Consider the following 16,106-nt stretch of genomic DNA (forward strand, 5'->3'; position numbering starts at 1 on the left):
TGTGAATGTTTTTAGTGGGCTGAGGTTGTGATGGTCCTGTGGGGTTGTGAAGGTGGTCCAGGGTTTTTGTCAGCCCATAACTGATTAGTGGAATAAATAGGAAAAGGTGGAATAAATAGAAATAAATAAATAACTAAGAAGGCAAGCTACGATATGTGCAGTGAGAATAAATATGAAACCTAGTAATAAATTTTGAAGTTTACAATTCACCTCATTCATAACCCCTGTTCAGTTGTCAATGAGATATCTCATGAAATGAGATACATTCCACTGATTCAGCAAGCGCAACCTGCGTGATCAAAAAATTTGGCTATCCTGATGTACTCACTGGTCATATGTGCAGACCACAGACCATGATAAACAGTATGACCTCCCTATAGAGGTAGCAAAATGCGTAATCATAAAAAAATCATCCACACTCAACTTTAAATTGACTGTTTCATATGAAGAATTCAACACTGTTCAAATATCATAATTCATATGGCTGGTATGTGCTTTAGGTACTAAATTCCATATTGTATATTGATTTTGTCGGGTTCCTTATCTACTTAATAACTAATCTGAGAGAATTTTAAAAGCTGTGTTTTTATTTCAAATATATTTGATACTGACCTTTTTAACTTGTAAAATTTTATGCAGGAGTGTTGAAGCTTATCTCGGTTCCAGAACTGCGTTATTTCTTGGAAGCACCTGCTCAGCTGTCATACTATGTCAGTATGTCAGTATTACAGCTTTGTTCTACAATAGAAAGACATACCTTGTAGTGTTTCTCCTTGAGAAAAGTCCAGGCAGCAGGGGCTCAGTCTGGACTCAAAATTAACACCTTGCAGACTAAGCTCGTTGGGAGCCTAAGGAAACCGTTTTTGAGGAGGCCATCATTTCAGGCAAACCGTGGTTGTTTCAGCTTAGGCTGACAGGCTGTCTTCCCTTTCTGTCCCCAGTACTTTGCTGCCTCCAAACACAAAGCATATCTGTAGGATGAAGATTTAAAGTTACACACATACATACATATTTATGTATATGCAAGATTAAACAGGAACAAAACCTGACTTTGTACATTTATTTCTTCATTAGGCATCCTCATCTAGGGTGGCTTACATTGCTTTAAACTTTTAGAGGTCTTGTAACCTATGCAAAAGGCTGTGTGCATTCATGATAGCAATTCTGGTATCCATGGTTTAGGCAACATTAATGAATACAACCCTGAAAACATTTAACACTGACCAATGCTTTACAGTTCTAGTATGATCATTTTTCTTATTGGCATGTGACATGCAGCACAGATTAACTAGGAATGGAAGTGTGAGGGAATGTAATTATCTTAAAAGCATTCAGGTTGAAAAGTTAGTATGTGGAATGGATCATTGTCACTGCTTCAAAGTAATCACTGACTTTTTGAGTTGTATTGTGTTAATGTAAGTATATTGGATTTATTTAGCCTTTGATTACTTTTTACCCTATTCACACCAGTAACCAATAGATTATTGATATGTATTTAATGCTTGAGGAACAGTGATTTACAATGTTTTACATGGTTCAACAGTTAAAAAATGTCAAAGACGAAAATGTTAGAACAATGTTTTGTATTAAATTAAACTTGCACCACAGGGCATGGACATGTCATTCATTTCTCTGTATTAACCATTCTGAAAAAAAAAATCTGAAATGCTAGATTCGTGTAAATTATTTTTAATTTAATTCATATCCAACAATTAATATTTTGGGTTCACTTGATTTGACATGCTTGTCATGTGGATTACTGATTGCGAAATTGCATTTGTTCCCGATAACTGAAGTCTTTCTTACACTCTTACTCTCTCACTAGCTCTTTCGTCATGTTTTAAACTTTCAGTGTGGTGATAAAAATAACAAAATTCAGTGATTGCTTTTGGAGAACAGCACTAACAAGAAGCAAAGAGCAAAATCATAACTAAATATGAGCTACATTGAATGACTCAGTAGTGTGGATAATTTATCACTGAGGATGCATTGAGGTTCTAATATATTTTCAAAGGCTATATTGTCTTCCCCCCTGAGTTCTTCCCCTGAGTGCACAAGTCACCGTCCTTGAGTTCAGTTGCGTTTGATGATGGGAAACACCTGGCTGGCAGGTGTCTCTCTCTTCCAGCAACTGGACTGCTTTCGCTTGATGCTGTGAACCCTGCTGACATAGTCTGAGCTTGGCAGCTGTCCGATAGCCTTGGGTCCTGCCCACTCCCCTTCCACAGGTGTACTCTGCATTTACTTTTATAATGTGTTTCCATGGGTGAAAAAGGGGGGTGGGGGGTGGGAGGGACCTAGCATTTTAAGTTTAAAAAAATACATTTTTCAGTCAAAAAGTTGGCAAAGTCAAGCAACAGGAAATTCACATGACCACTTCAGCTTGTAACATGACCTGTTAGGGCTAGGGATAGGGCTTCAAACTACAAGGAAACCTTCTCTTAGCATGTACGCATGCCAGTTTGAGAGAAGACTTGAATCCTGAATTTGTCAAATCTCAATATGTACAAAAGAATTTGAGTGAATCCATATATTCAGTAATTTTGATGTGTTAGGAGGACCTGTTAAAATGATTTTATTGCTGATATAACTTGAAGATTTAACATTTATCAATATTTTTACATTTTGAACTCCCCATAGCTATATTCAGAAATGAGGGCATCTGAAACATTTTATTGCTTTGTAGTGTGCAATCAACAGAGGAAACAGCATTCATTCTTCCAATGTGACAGCTAGCTGGACCTCTCCTTGAATATTTAGCATTTGTGGTTTTTATTCGTTGTTTTAGTTTACTTTATGCAGCCTATTTTCATTAATTTCCTGTATATCTAAAATGCATTATGCATAATTATTCAGTTAGCTTTCCTGAGCCCTACAGCTGGCGCCACTTTTGTTAGGAGAGGTACAGTCAGCCACTTGCTAACCACCTCCCCTGACAAAAGTGGTGCCAGCTGTAGGGCTCACTCAGTGTTTGGCTAAAACAATACTGGCAGTGCTTGCTGTCGATGGATTGGGGGCCTCCCAGTGTCCTGCTGACTGAAGTACACACCATGTAGCAGAGCAGGTGGGAGTGATGTGGACCCTTTGGCAAGTTGGCACAGTTCAGCTGTAAAGGAAATGCTGACTACAAGCAGTTCAGCTTCCTCATTACAGCCCATGAATGGTGGATAGCCTCAAAGCAATGAAGACTGCAACTGCACCTGGCCCAGGCAGAATCATAAAGGATTTAGCTAACTGAGGTGCAAGTGGTGAGAAACAGGCTTGTATTAATACTCAAGTCATTGGATCAGGGCTGAAGGAGATTGGTGAGTGGAGATCAATCACTGTAGGATTATTGATTTTGACTTCTCTTTCCTAGGGTTATGACTGCGAGATTTGTGCAAATGTGTCCAATTAATCTCAGCCTGAGGGATTCAGATCCGCCCCTGGGTGTTCCCAAAACCTGCAGGTTCTGCAAGGCCTTTGGAAAGAAGTTATCCAATGCTTCTCACATTCAGAACAGACGGAGTAATGACAATTGATAACAGTATGTAATTGATTACAGTCACAGGCGAAGCTCATTAACAACTGGCTGGTCCAGGCCAGACAGGCAATGAAACAAGCACAACTGGCTGGTCTTAAATGAAGCTGTCCAACAAAAGCGTACAGCTATTAATTGTGAGAGGTTGAAAACCAGAGATCCTGAATTAAAAATGTAAAAAAGCTTTTTTTTTATTGATGAATACAGTTAAACAAACAATTAATCAGTTTTTGAGGCACAGGTGAAGTTTCTCCTGCAGACCACTCACAGGAGCCCATCCTGTGGCTCTGAAGCAGAGATATGTGGATGACATGTAGTAGGAATTATCCGGAATTGTTCTGAGGACTGCAGGAGCAGAGTTGAGCCAGAGAACATAAAGTACAGGTTACTGAAGGACATTATTCCATGTCATTGAAGGTAACCAGGAGAGGGGCTCCTAAGTGATTCAGTAAGTTAAGGCGTTCTTTCCAAGCACAGTCTAAACCCTACTGATTGGGTTGTGTCATTGGCCAGCTGTCATGAGGTCGCTAAACTATCTTTGCTCCACAAAGGTAGGTATGGGTATCTTGGCAGGATCCTCCTCTTGCTGATCTCAAATGCCCTGTAACTTGTCACACACCTGTGAATCACTCAGATGATGCCAGAGACATGAGTTTACCCTCTGTTCGGCATTCTCTCTCCTTGTGCACTGGGACACGTAGTGTGAAAAATACTTGACGTGCAAATGTATTGGAGGATTGCATTCATTATACCTAAGCGAGAGAATGTCATGATTAGATGAGCCTGCTGTGTAACTGGAGATTTGAAATGGGTGAAAAAGGAGAAAAACATTTTAAAATCTTGGCAGTTCTTGCATTGATCTACCAGTCCATTACTTCGGGTGAGCAGGGGAGTAGTCCATGTCTTTTGTACCCCGATTTGTAAAACCGCGTACAGCTCCTTAAACAACTGATTGCTGTGCAGCTTACAATGGCATTACCAGGATTTTACAAATGGGAGAATAGATGGGTAAAGACTCATTTTGTTGGGGCAAAGAATGAAGAGGAATTACTTGATTATTTATACCACATGAATTGATTGCTGTGCTTTGCACCAAATGTTTATCCTTGCTGTTGGAACATTTCATTATTCTCACCTGACAGCTGAGAAAGGAAACTAAGATACTTAATGTGTCTATTGATGGACAATAATAACAATGAAATGAATAATATGATGAATAATAATTCATTTTTTCTCATCTATGTCCATTGGTAATTGCAGTCAACATTTCACATGCTTGAAATGTATTCATCTGAAGGGGTGTTGCATACTTTTGCACTGTTGAGGGAGAACTTAAAACACAAATATGAAGTAACTAAGGATAGCGAGCATATCACAAAACATAAGTGTGTTGTCACATTGAGTGTTGTCATGTCCTCAAATCTTGCTCTAATTTTCCATGTAACATTTTAGAGAATTTTCTGTTCCTTGCATTAAATGTGGAATTCATAATTTCATATATATATATATATATATATATATATATATATATATATATATATATATATATATATATATATATATATAGGATGTTTCAAAAAACAAAAAAAGTAATGTTTACCACTTTCTGTAGTATGTTAAATGTCCTGAAATGGGAGTAAGCATGGAGAGAGGAGAAGGCACTGCATTCTGGGATACTGCACAGAATGAGGCAGTTAGGAGCAGGCCCTCTATTTCACCTCCTGTTCTTATTGCCTCATTTCTGCAGGATTCAGGCGTGGTCTCAGAGGAAATGGCCAAACCACCTAGGAAGTGAATGAAGAGGGAGGCAAAGTGTCTCACAATAATGAAAAAACAGTGAGGAATCAGGCAGAGAAGAGAGGGATGAGCAGAGGGAGAGGGAAGCAATTGCCAGAAATGAGGAGGGAGAGAGAAACAGCAGTGATAGATAAGAGAAGAAACAGAGAAGTGAGAGGAGGACTCAGTCAGCAAGACTACACTGAATAGGACAAGCATCCTGTCAAGACTCTGCATGCAGAATTCTGTACAAATATACTAAAAGTACAAAGGAAATCACAAACCAATGCCTACAGGGCAGAATTAGGCTGGCTTCCGTTGATAATAAATGTAAAAAAGTGCTATAATTCTGTATGCATCTAAATCAACTCGCCATAACTCATTGCAATTTAAGGCACTTCAAATCCAGAAAAGAACCCCCTTCGTCAGCTGGTTCTGAAACTGAGCCAGTGACAGCTAACAGAAATGGGTTTTAGAACAGAACTGCTAAGCAATCACAAACTGGAGTGTCAGTACTTCAGCCCCCTAGCTGTTGTCTTTGTGTTTCTCCCTGTTTGTCAGTGTCATACCTGTGCTTTTGTTTACAGTTCCCATGTGTTCCAGCTCTGCCCCGCTCTCTGCCCTGTCCCTGCCCACCTGATTTCCTGATCATCTCCACCTACCTGCCTGCCTGCCCACCTGCATCCTATCTCCTCGTCAGCCCAGCCCTATATCTATCCTGCTTGTCTCTGTCTTGTTGCCAGTTCATCTCAGTCTTTTCCCCCTGTTGTGTACCTGCCTGTTACTTGTGTTGGTGAACCTGTGCTGACTCCTGCCTGACTTTGTACCTCGTCTCTGCCTGCTGTTCTTGCCTTGGTTGCCCGATCTGCCTGCCTACTCGGTTTCGACCCAGCCTGTTCCCGTCCCTGATCCCTGCTCCTGGTTTGCGCCTGCTTCGGACCCTTCCGGTTTTGACTCTGCCTGTACTACCACCTCGAGCCTGCCCAGCGATTCCAAATAAAGCCCTTGAAACCCGTACTGGTCTGCGTCCGAGTCCATGCCTGCACCATGACATTGAAGTAACTCAAATAATAAAAGAAACAAAATATCATATCTAGAACATTGGTATAATGAAACCAAGACACAAAATAAACTATACTGCAATCAAAGCCCAAACAGGGAATAAATACTATGTACAGATACAGAATACAATACAGAATGTCTTGATGGATCCTGACCAAGTACAGGCTCAGTGACTACTCCTTCGCAAGTGGCGAGGGATGGGATGTGCTGAAAGAGAAGCAGTGTCAAGGGAGGACAGGGAGAGAGAGACAGCAGTGAAAGAGGAAAGGCTATTGAGCATTTTGGAAATGGCATGCTCCATGTGAGCCGGTGTACAGACTAGAGGCTGTCCAATGTATTTTTCAAGGTCAATATCAACTGATAGGCCTGTACTTTTTATTATTTTAAACTTTAGTCTTGATTGTTCTTATGTTTACTTCAAATCCTGCCATCAACCATGCTTGTGCAGTATGTACTTGTACAGTTAGTTAACTTCAAAAGTACAAAGTAGTAGTGCAAAGAGTAGTAAAGAGAAAAGAGTAGTGCAAAGAAAAGGGAAGCCTTACATTCATCTATTAACAAAAAGCACGTTCCAAGCGACGCAGAGTTGTGGAGAATTTCATCATTCTAATTAAACAAACCCTGTCTGCAGAATAGCCCGATTTATTCCGGCATCAGCACAACATCGGCAAAGGAGAAGAAGATCTGTCAGATATGCATCACAGTCTTAGTTAAACACTGGACAAAGTTAAACACTGGACAAAGGTCGGAAGTAAATCAGAATTTGTTGAACATGCATGTACATGACTGTCGGCCTGATAAACAATGCCATTGGCAAACCTGACGCTAACCCCCAGATAGCATGCATACATCACCAGGATGCTGGCAAATGAGCAGAATGTTGGCAGTATGCCACATTCTTATTTAATCATTGGACAAAGCTTGGCAATACATTGGAACCAGTAAAAAGTAAAGCAAGTAGTGTTGGCACTATACCAGGGTAATATAGAAATGAAACTGACATTAGAACAGTTTTTTTTGTTTTTTGTTCAGTTCATAAAATTGCTTTAGCGTGTTTAAAGAGTTAGTTTTGAATTATACAATTATTTATGCTGTGTTAAGTAACATTGTTGGTGAAATACTGTTTACGGTCTCCATCTGCCATTCTTGGAAGCGAAAATTTCAAAAATGAACCTTAACTGAAAATGCTTGTGTATGTGTCAAAATAGCAAGGTCTGGACAAACACAGTTCCACCCATGCACTTAAAAAACTTTATTTTCATAAACCGACTAAATGTCAACTGTTAAAACATAATTTTATACCATTCTGTGTAATCAGGGTTCATTCAAATCAAAACTTTTAGCCATGGTTATATTTGGAGATGAAAAAGAAGATTTCAGACAAAGTCTCAAAGCTACAACTTAGCCAGAGGACCATTCAAGTAAAGCTCATATTTACTAGAGCAAGCTCTTCCCTTTTTATGTGTCTAAAAACAAATGCTTAATACTCTGAGTGGGTTTTATAATTTTTTATGGTTAGAGTAATGTTAGCTAGTCTGACTAATATTATTTAGATGGGTTAATAAACAAAAGGCCTATATCCAGCAGTTGTCAAATGACACTGACACTGTCTATCTCATGCCTGGTTCCTCTCTGCCTACCCAGCAACCCATTTTCAATACAAAAGGGAGACTTCAATAGTAGTGAAACAATGTGACCTGTGAAGACATCCAAGACTACATTACACTGCCTGAAATCAACAATTAAATAAACAGTATTTCACCACAGTAAAATCCTCCAACATTATGTAAAGCTTATCCGGTAAACAAGTTCTTGTGATATTCTTATCTTCTCAACAGTTTCTGTACTGTGCTTCAGGCACACCCAGAGACAGTTTCCCCACTTGGCATCCAAAAAGCCAGCAGGGTCATAAGGCATATTGGTATCAATAGGCAGAGTGGTATTCACTTTCTCCAAGCCCTGTGGTAGGTGTTGGTTCAAAGCCCATATACTGTAACATTTCTCCCCGTTGTCACATATAGCTTGCATTTAGATTGAGTGATACAGTTTTTGGTTTGAAGAAATTCTCACTTGTTGTTGCAGATGACTTAAGGCAGATGTGGCAACCACTGATGCTGCCACTCTGAAGGCTTGATGACCCTGCCCACAATGGAAATACATCCCTCTCACGTTTTTCAGAATCTTCATGATTGCTCCGCTTATTTTTGTACAGACCTGTGGAGAATAGATACTGGGATATCAAAGAGGTTGCACTGACCACCCAGTACACAAACGTGAGGATGTCCAGACCTATTCTCCAGATGTGGTTTTACTACAGAGCCGCAGGAAGATTGTTTAATGACTGCCTTGAAATGTGAAATTTCAGAAGTCCCCCTTTGGAGGTGGGGGTGGAGGAGGACTATTCTTATTAATTACTTTTCATGGCAAAAAGTATAATGTCAGATTTGATATTGTTACGAAATTTAACTTTATATTTTTTTCCATAAAAAGTAATTCATGTTCATGCATCTTAAAGTGGTGTATTTATGACCCAGTATTACACTAAGAAGTTTTCATTTCAAGTTTTGTTTTATTTATGGTGTTAATATTGCAAAAATGTATGTCTTGTTATAGCAATGCCCCTGTGTTTGAGTGACTGGGTGCTACCTGAGCCTGTAATTCAATTTAATTGAGTTTGATTGAATCATCGATCATCAATATAAAATCAAGGACAACATCTGGGAATAGCTTGTCCACATATCCACTGTGTTCAGTAATGTGCTTGTCACTTGTCTGCCCTCCCCTAGACTAACGTTGTGACTCCCTCTGAAGTTATGGAGATGAGGCATTTCACAGTATTGTCATATCTTTAGGCTTTTCAATAAATATTTGAATTTCAATTTCAATAAATCTACTCTTGGCTGGGCCACATTATAAAACTTGACAACTTCACATGGATGCCATTTAATGTGTAATTAAAAACTGCACTTGTAGTTAATGTGGACACATGAAACAATTGAGCAAGGTCACAAAGAGGTAAATTTAATTTTATGTGCATCAATGTCATTAAAAGCTGTTAAAAAGAAGACTAGTATTGCCCCGGCTTTAGAAATGTTGTTATGAAAGTAAACATAACCATTAATTTGCTATGTGGCAGTAGGTGGTGTGTTCCTGTAACCCCCCAATCCCAGCTGAAAGCAGGGTTAGCAGGGCAAGCAGAAAAAGGCCCGGGTCACTGTTTAATCAGACATCCAACATGCACAGGCACTTGAGCAGCGGAGCAGCAGGGGTATTACTGAAGTGGGCACTTTTTCCACATGCGCTTTGAAAACAATGAAAGAAACAAGTTAATTATGTTTTATTCCTGCAGCTATTAATATGTGAATATGTGTTTTCAGACACATCCAGTTCATAAACTAAACAACACCCACCCCCTCATCCCCCACCCCATCAATAGCAGAGAAACAGAGAGCTGTGGGAGTGCTGTAGGCAGCAGCAACGTATTTTAGCATTCAGTGAAAGTCAGCAAGAACAGAAAACAAGGCCAATGGCAGTGAACAGGTTGTTCATCATTCAAAACACTGACACTTCTAAATTTTCAGACATTTGTAAAAACTGTGAATAATGACTGAGCATATTTTTCCCATGGTTCATAGCTCAGATTGACATCAAATCTGTGATATGTGTCCTTTGGATTATGCTCAGAATTGAAGGAAATGTTTCTACAAGTCAGCCAGTTTGCACTGTGAACGTGTATACAAATGAACCCAGCTTTCTCAAACTTAGAGTGAAAAGTTGTCTTCAATCTATCATTGTACCTGACGTACTAGCCAGGCCACTGTGCTCGACCTCTTCAGGACACTTGGCTGTCCCCGCTTTCCACCCACCCCTGTGTAGTGGAATGAGCTTCCTGTGGCAGTCAGAACAAGCTGAAATAGCTAGCCACATTCCATCACTGACTGAAGATGTACCTCTTCAAACTGTACCTCACTTCCCCTACCCTAGTGTGGTCTTGTTCCCCTTTTATGTCATTTTTATATTTTGTGGTTTTGTTGTTTACAGTTTTTGTAGTTTTATATTTCATTTTTTCCGTGTATTTTTTTTTCATTCTCGTGTTTTTGTTAAATGCACTTTGTACTTGTGCATTGGAAGTCACCCTGTGTCTGCTAAATGTCAAAATGTAAATGTATGTATTGTATTTAGTTTTGCTTGATGCATAGACTACATAGCTGGTGTTTGGCTCCCTCTTTTGGACATTACTGGCAACATTGTAAGACACAGGATAGCAAAAGGCAGCTCTTTCAACAGTGCCAGTTCCCTCATTCAGCAGGTGCCTTTGTTAAGGAGTGGCAGAATAAGGAGGAAAGCTGTGTGCTCTGTAAAATGCACCAGAGTGAGCACACCAAACACTGCCCTTTCACTGCATTCTCTCTCCCCATTAACAAGGGAGTCTGAATGTGACCTTTACAGACTGGTGGGACATCCTGACACTGGAAGCCAGTGAATGGGTCCATAGGAACCTATCTGCATGTACACCTGAGACTATTTCTTTACCCTGTTACCCTGTTGTCCATGCATACTTTGTCCTTGTGTTACTGAGTGGAACAGGACCTGCGGGGGGTGGGGGAGAGTGCTTGTGGGGTGGCCCACAGTTTGTGAGAATGACAATATTTATATTCTCTAAAAAGCAAACCGGCTAGGGCAATAGAAGGTCACTCGCTGCCCAGATGACTTGGCTTAGTAGGAACTGTCAATGCTGCCACATGGATGCGGTCAAACTGATCTCTCTTTGAGTGCGTAACAGTGGGGCTTCTCTTTTCCCTTTAATCCTACCTAAAAATGAAAAAATGGAATGAAGCACCCTATTGATTCTCACTAGAAGTCTTCTTCCAATCAAGGGTGACAAAACGGACAAGGTAGGAGAAGAGGTGATGGGCATATATATACACACGCACACACACACACACACACACATATATATATATATATATATATATATATATATATATATATATATATATATATATATATATGTGTGTGTGTGTGCGCTGTGTGTGTGTGCGTGTGCGTGTGTGTGCACTCATGCATTTGGGGTTCTGTGTTCTGTGTTCTCTGTGTATTTATGGTGTACTTGATAAATTTTAAAACATACAAAAATGCCAAGTTAATCACATTAAAAGTATCGACACCCAAAAATAAAAACTAAATTGATTAGAGTTACCTTGCACAAATTGAATAAGCATTATTCCAAAGCAATGCTACCCAGTGTTTCCCAGAATTCTTTCAAGCAACTTGGCCATAAGAGTAAAAAAACATTAACAGTGGGAGATGTCCGTTTTGTCTTTTTGACCCGTAGAAGTACATTACATATTAATTTTAAATCAGATAAATCCATATGTGCAGGTGTCATGTTTGAAGCATACCCTCTGTTAGTCAAAATACAAATCTTGACTTCAGAGTTTATGGATACCATTTCTCTTCACATTTTATTGATCAGTTATCCGAGCAAGCCTGTAAGAATTATACAACCTGGAGATTTCTTATGCCTATTAGTCCTTCTTGTAATCTCATCCATTAGTGTCGGCCTTTTCGGCACAGAATGCACGTTAGTCACTTTTTAGTGCCCTCACTTAGACCATAGCTTATGAGAATTAATGGCCCATCTATACTTTTTGGTGGGAGGCCCAGCATGCACACCGCTGGAGATGTATGCGCTACACAACCATTCTGTCACCCTTAACCGACTTATTGTCAGGGCTCCCGCCCCCTAGCTGTTGTGTTTTTGTTTTTCCCTGTCCATGTGCCTTTGTTTTCCTTGTGTTCTAGCCCTGCCCCGCTCTCCGCCCTGCCTCCGCCCACCTGATTGTCTCCACCCGCCTGCCTGCACACCTGCTTCCCATCTCCTAATCAGCCCAGCCCTATATCTACCCTGCTTGTCTCTGTGTTGTTTGCCAGATCGTTTCAGTGTTTCTGCCTGTCTCGTTTCCCGCCTGTTTACCCTGTTTGGATTTTGCTGGTTTTTGCCTCGCCTGTTCCTCGACTTCGTTTTTTGCCTGCCCTTCTGTCCTGATTGCCTGATCTGCCTGCCTTCAAGGTTTGACCCTGCCTGTTTCGGTTTTTGATCCCTGTTTTGCCCTTGGACTGCTTACCTGGTATTTTGACCCTGCCTGTTTTTGGACTGCCTGCTTGTTTGAGGATTTTGCTTATAAACGCCTGTAATTGGAGCACTCGTGGTCCGCGTCTGAGTCCGTGCCTGAGTCCTGACACTTAGCAATTGCAGCATAATGCAGATTCCCTCTCAGCCGCAGGGGATCTGAAGTATCAGGCAGGAAAATATATGTCCCATTTTATACTACCATATTTTCAGTGAATAATTAGTTAAATATAGCTTATATGATTGGATGGGATGGAATTAAAGTTACATGGGTGGTTTCCTTCCATCTTTCACCTATTCCTACACAGTCAAATCCTTTTCACATTTATATTACTTTGGCCATTGTGAAATCTCCCATAATGCTGACTACAGACAGACAAACATGTGACCACAGCTGAGAAATGGTTTGTGCAATATTGTTAAAATCAGTGCATATTTTTAAAACATACAAAACATCCTTCTATTTATTCTGATTCTCTTCATGACACACTCAGCTGTGTAACAGTTCCACACTTTCCACACTCCAGAATTTCCTTTATAACACAGGGAAGGGTAGCAGGATGTAAAGTGACAGAAAGATGTGAAAGAAACAAGTCTGTTCTCGGAACATCCAGTCCTGCACAGACACCATGAGCCTGCCATCTGGTCTCGAGCCCCTCCTGACCCAACTGAATCCTCAGCTGCATACTGGTCATGGAGACAGAATTGGGGTTCAGATGGTCAAGTTGAGATAATTGGCTATTATTTAGATTTGGGCACTGTTGCAAATAATTCATTTCTTACTTTAAAAACTCAGGTTGTTTGATTTTCATTTTAATTCTCCAGTCTCTCCTCTTCTCCACCTCTGTATAGTCTGGAAATGCAAGTAAAGTTAGATATATTTTCATGGTTTGGCCAAGCTCATTAAGTACACTTACACATATTTTGGTGATGCAATTAAAAAGTACCAGAGGCCTTTATGAATTCTGTGCACTTCCCAAAGAAGTTTTCATAAGAGCCAACTATATATGATTCATCTAATAAGGCTGTAGCTAAAATTCAGTACATGCAGAGGTTTCCAGGAAGGCATATTCACAGATGTGGCCTATTGTTACAGCCTGACGCAATAGACTGAGCAAATTGCATTAGTGGGTGACTGGAAGTTATGTGTTCCTACTACGCAAGGGACATGACAGTAGAGGGGGCAGCATCTGCAGTCAAAAATTTCTATATGGTCAAAGATGGGGATGAACTGGCAACTTCAAAGAACCAGATACAAGACCAGTGACTTCTGGGTGGACCTCACCTCATGGAGTGAACTTAACACAATAACTAAGAAAATGGGCCCAAAACAGTTTGGGGGCGGAGGAATTTGGTAATTTTGCCCAGCGCTGGCATTATGCATTACCTTGGTGCAAATCAGCACAAAGCTAATGCTAATATTATATACGTTGGGTCATATGAAATTATTTGGGTGTGGTGATGGTCCATTGCTGTTTTCAGAATGTACCGGTGTAGTTTGAGTGAATTTGCCAATTTAGCAGAGGAAATGGAGGTGCCTGACCAAAGTGTTCAGATTCTGAAAAGAGAAAACTTATCTGTAATCTGAAGCTATCACCAGTCATTCATAAAATATTTTATTTCCACTAAAGGTGAGTGTCCTCTTAACCAAACAACGCTGAAGGAGTTAAATTTGTTGGATAAAAAGAGAGTGAGCTTGCAATTTGCCTGAAGCATTGCTGAAAAGCAACCCCCAATGCATTCACCAATTATGTTGAAAAAATAGGCTAATGCACATTTTATAGTTTGATTTAAAACTGTAACAGTTGCTATGAGAAGTATATGGACATATGCAATACTGTAATATATTGTAGCATCCAAATAAACTTTAAATTTATGAACTATAAATCATTCTGTGGATTTAGACTGAATATATTGGGTATGAGGTTAAAAGTTCTCTGGGTAGGTTGACCCACAGGAGGGGAGAAAGAGAGAGACTAGGTCAGGGAGATAGACAGGCATGAATTTCACAGTGATGGGGAGAGCACGGGGACCTTGTGCTTCAGCCTCCAAATCCACCACAATCAGATGACAGGTGTCAGCCAGGACCTTTCAGGACAGATGTGATTTACGGTGGCACTCCTCCAACAGGTTGAGGAAAATGGATCTTGTCCAGTAAATCCCTCAGCTGCTAGTTTTGCCTTTGAGAGAGTATGAGGAGTGTTCCATGTTGTTAGGGTTTGCTCAAGGGTTTACTCAATGAATAATGACTAAAATAGATAAAACATGTAAAATCAGACATTTTCACAATGTAGATACATTTTTATTTAAACTGATGTGGACACCTCCTGATGTGTACTTATTCTGTATACCTCTCTAAAAAGCCTTAATAACAAGAATACACAATCAATGACTTCTGTTCATTGCCTTACGCATCATGTAGGTACCAAAACATCCTCATTTGCCAATTTGTTAGGCACAAATTTAGCAAATCACTTGTGCTTTACAAAGTATTCAGTTGTGTTGACATGAAAACAAAGCCCCCAATTTCATGACTTTGAGCTCCAACTTAATCTGTTTCAATCATTCAATGAAATGGCCAAACTACCCGGGATAAACAGATTAGTTCTCAATTCTGAATGCATCTACAGATGTCAAGACAGGTCATTAACACAAATGTGCAATAACCTGATTATTATAATGCATACTATGATGACCTGATATGAACTGTCTTTGTGGAACCTGATAGCAAACATAAGTTTGTTTCTGCCATAGTAAGAGTGAATTAACTTGTCTAAGGTCTGAGGTTTTTTTTGCTAGGTTAACATCAATATTTGTGTTTTACCTTTCACACTTATCTTGACCTGTACCTACAATGCATGATTGCCTGAGGCAAGAGAGCTGAGTTTTTCAAAGATTTTCCCTAAAGGCAGACACAAGCTTTTGTTAAGCATACTAAGGACCTGATTCAAACACACTGCAAAACATGTACTGTTACCACTATCACTGTGCTTTACTGGTAGTGCATTGCTTTGAGTTATAACTGAAATTCATAACTGGCTTCATGTTGTCACAACCTTCTATGTGGGAACAAGTAGTTTACAGACAGCAAGTATGCTAATTGGATTATTTTAATAACAAAGTTATGAAGGCTATGTTTCCTGTTAATTTGATGTATCAGAAGGGAATTATGTTAAGTTTGAACATATTCCAAAAAGGCACATTTTCCATGTCAAATATTAATCTGTAAATTTTGTGGAGTTCTGACTCAGTGTACTGCCTATGGTTTTCAAAACCTGCAACTTTGGGAAACTTTGGAGAGGTTCTGCAATGTTAAGCTTCTTAAATAAAGGGTCCAATATGAGCAGTACATGGTGGGTGTTTAATTTATAAATCTTTTCAAGATGCCACAGTATTTACTGTTGAGTGCACACTTTATACTGAAATGATACTTGAGATCCTTCACTCCACGCACACAGTCATACCTGTGATAACATTACCTACCTGCTATAATATTGTTTTCCCACAATCATGTGTTCCCCAGAGTGTTTTGTAAACTCTTGCATTGAAGAGCCATCTGCCCTGTGGTGTTTTTTCTTTTTTTAAGCAACAGGCTTAAATTGTGCAGTCATTTAC

This window comes from Megalops cyprinoides, chromosome 5 (genome assembly GCF_013368585.1).
Source record: "Megalops cyprinoides isolate fMegCyp1 chromosome 5, fMegCyp1.pri, whole genome shotgun sequence".
Lineage (NCBI taxonomy): Eukaryota > Metazoa > Chordata > Actinopteri > Elopiformes > Megalopidae > Megalops > Megalops cyprinoides.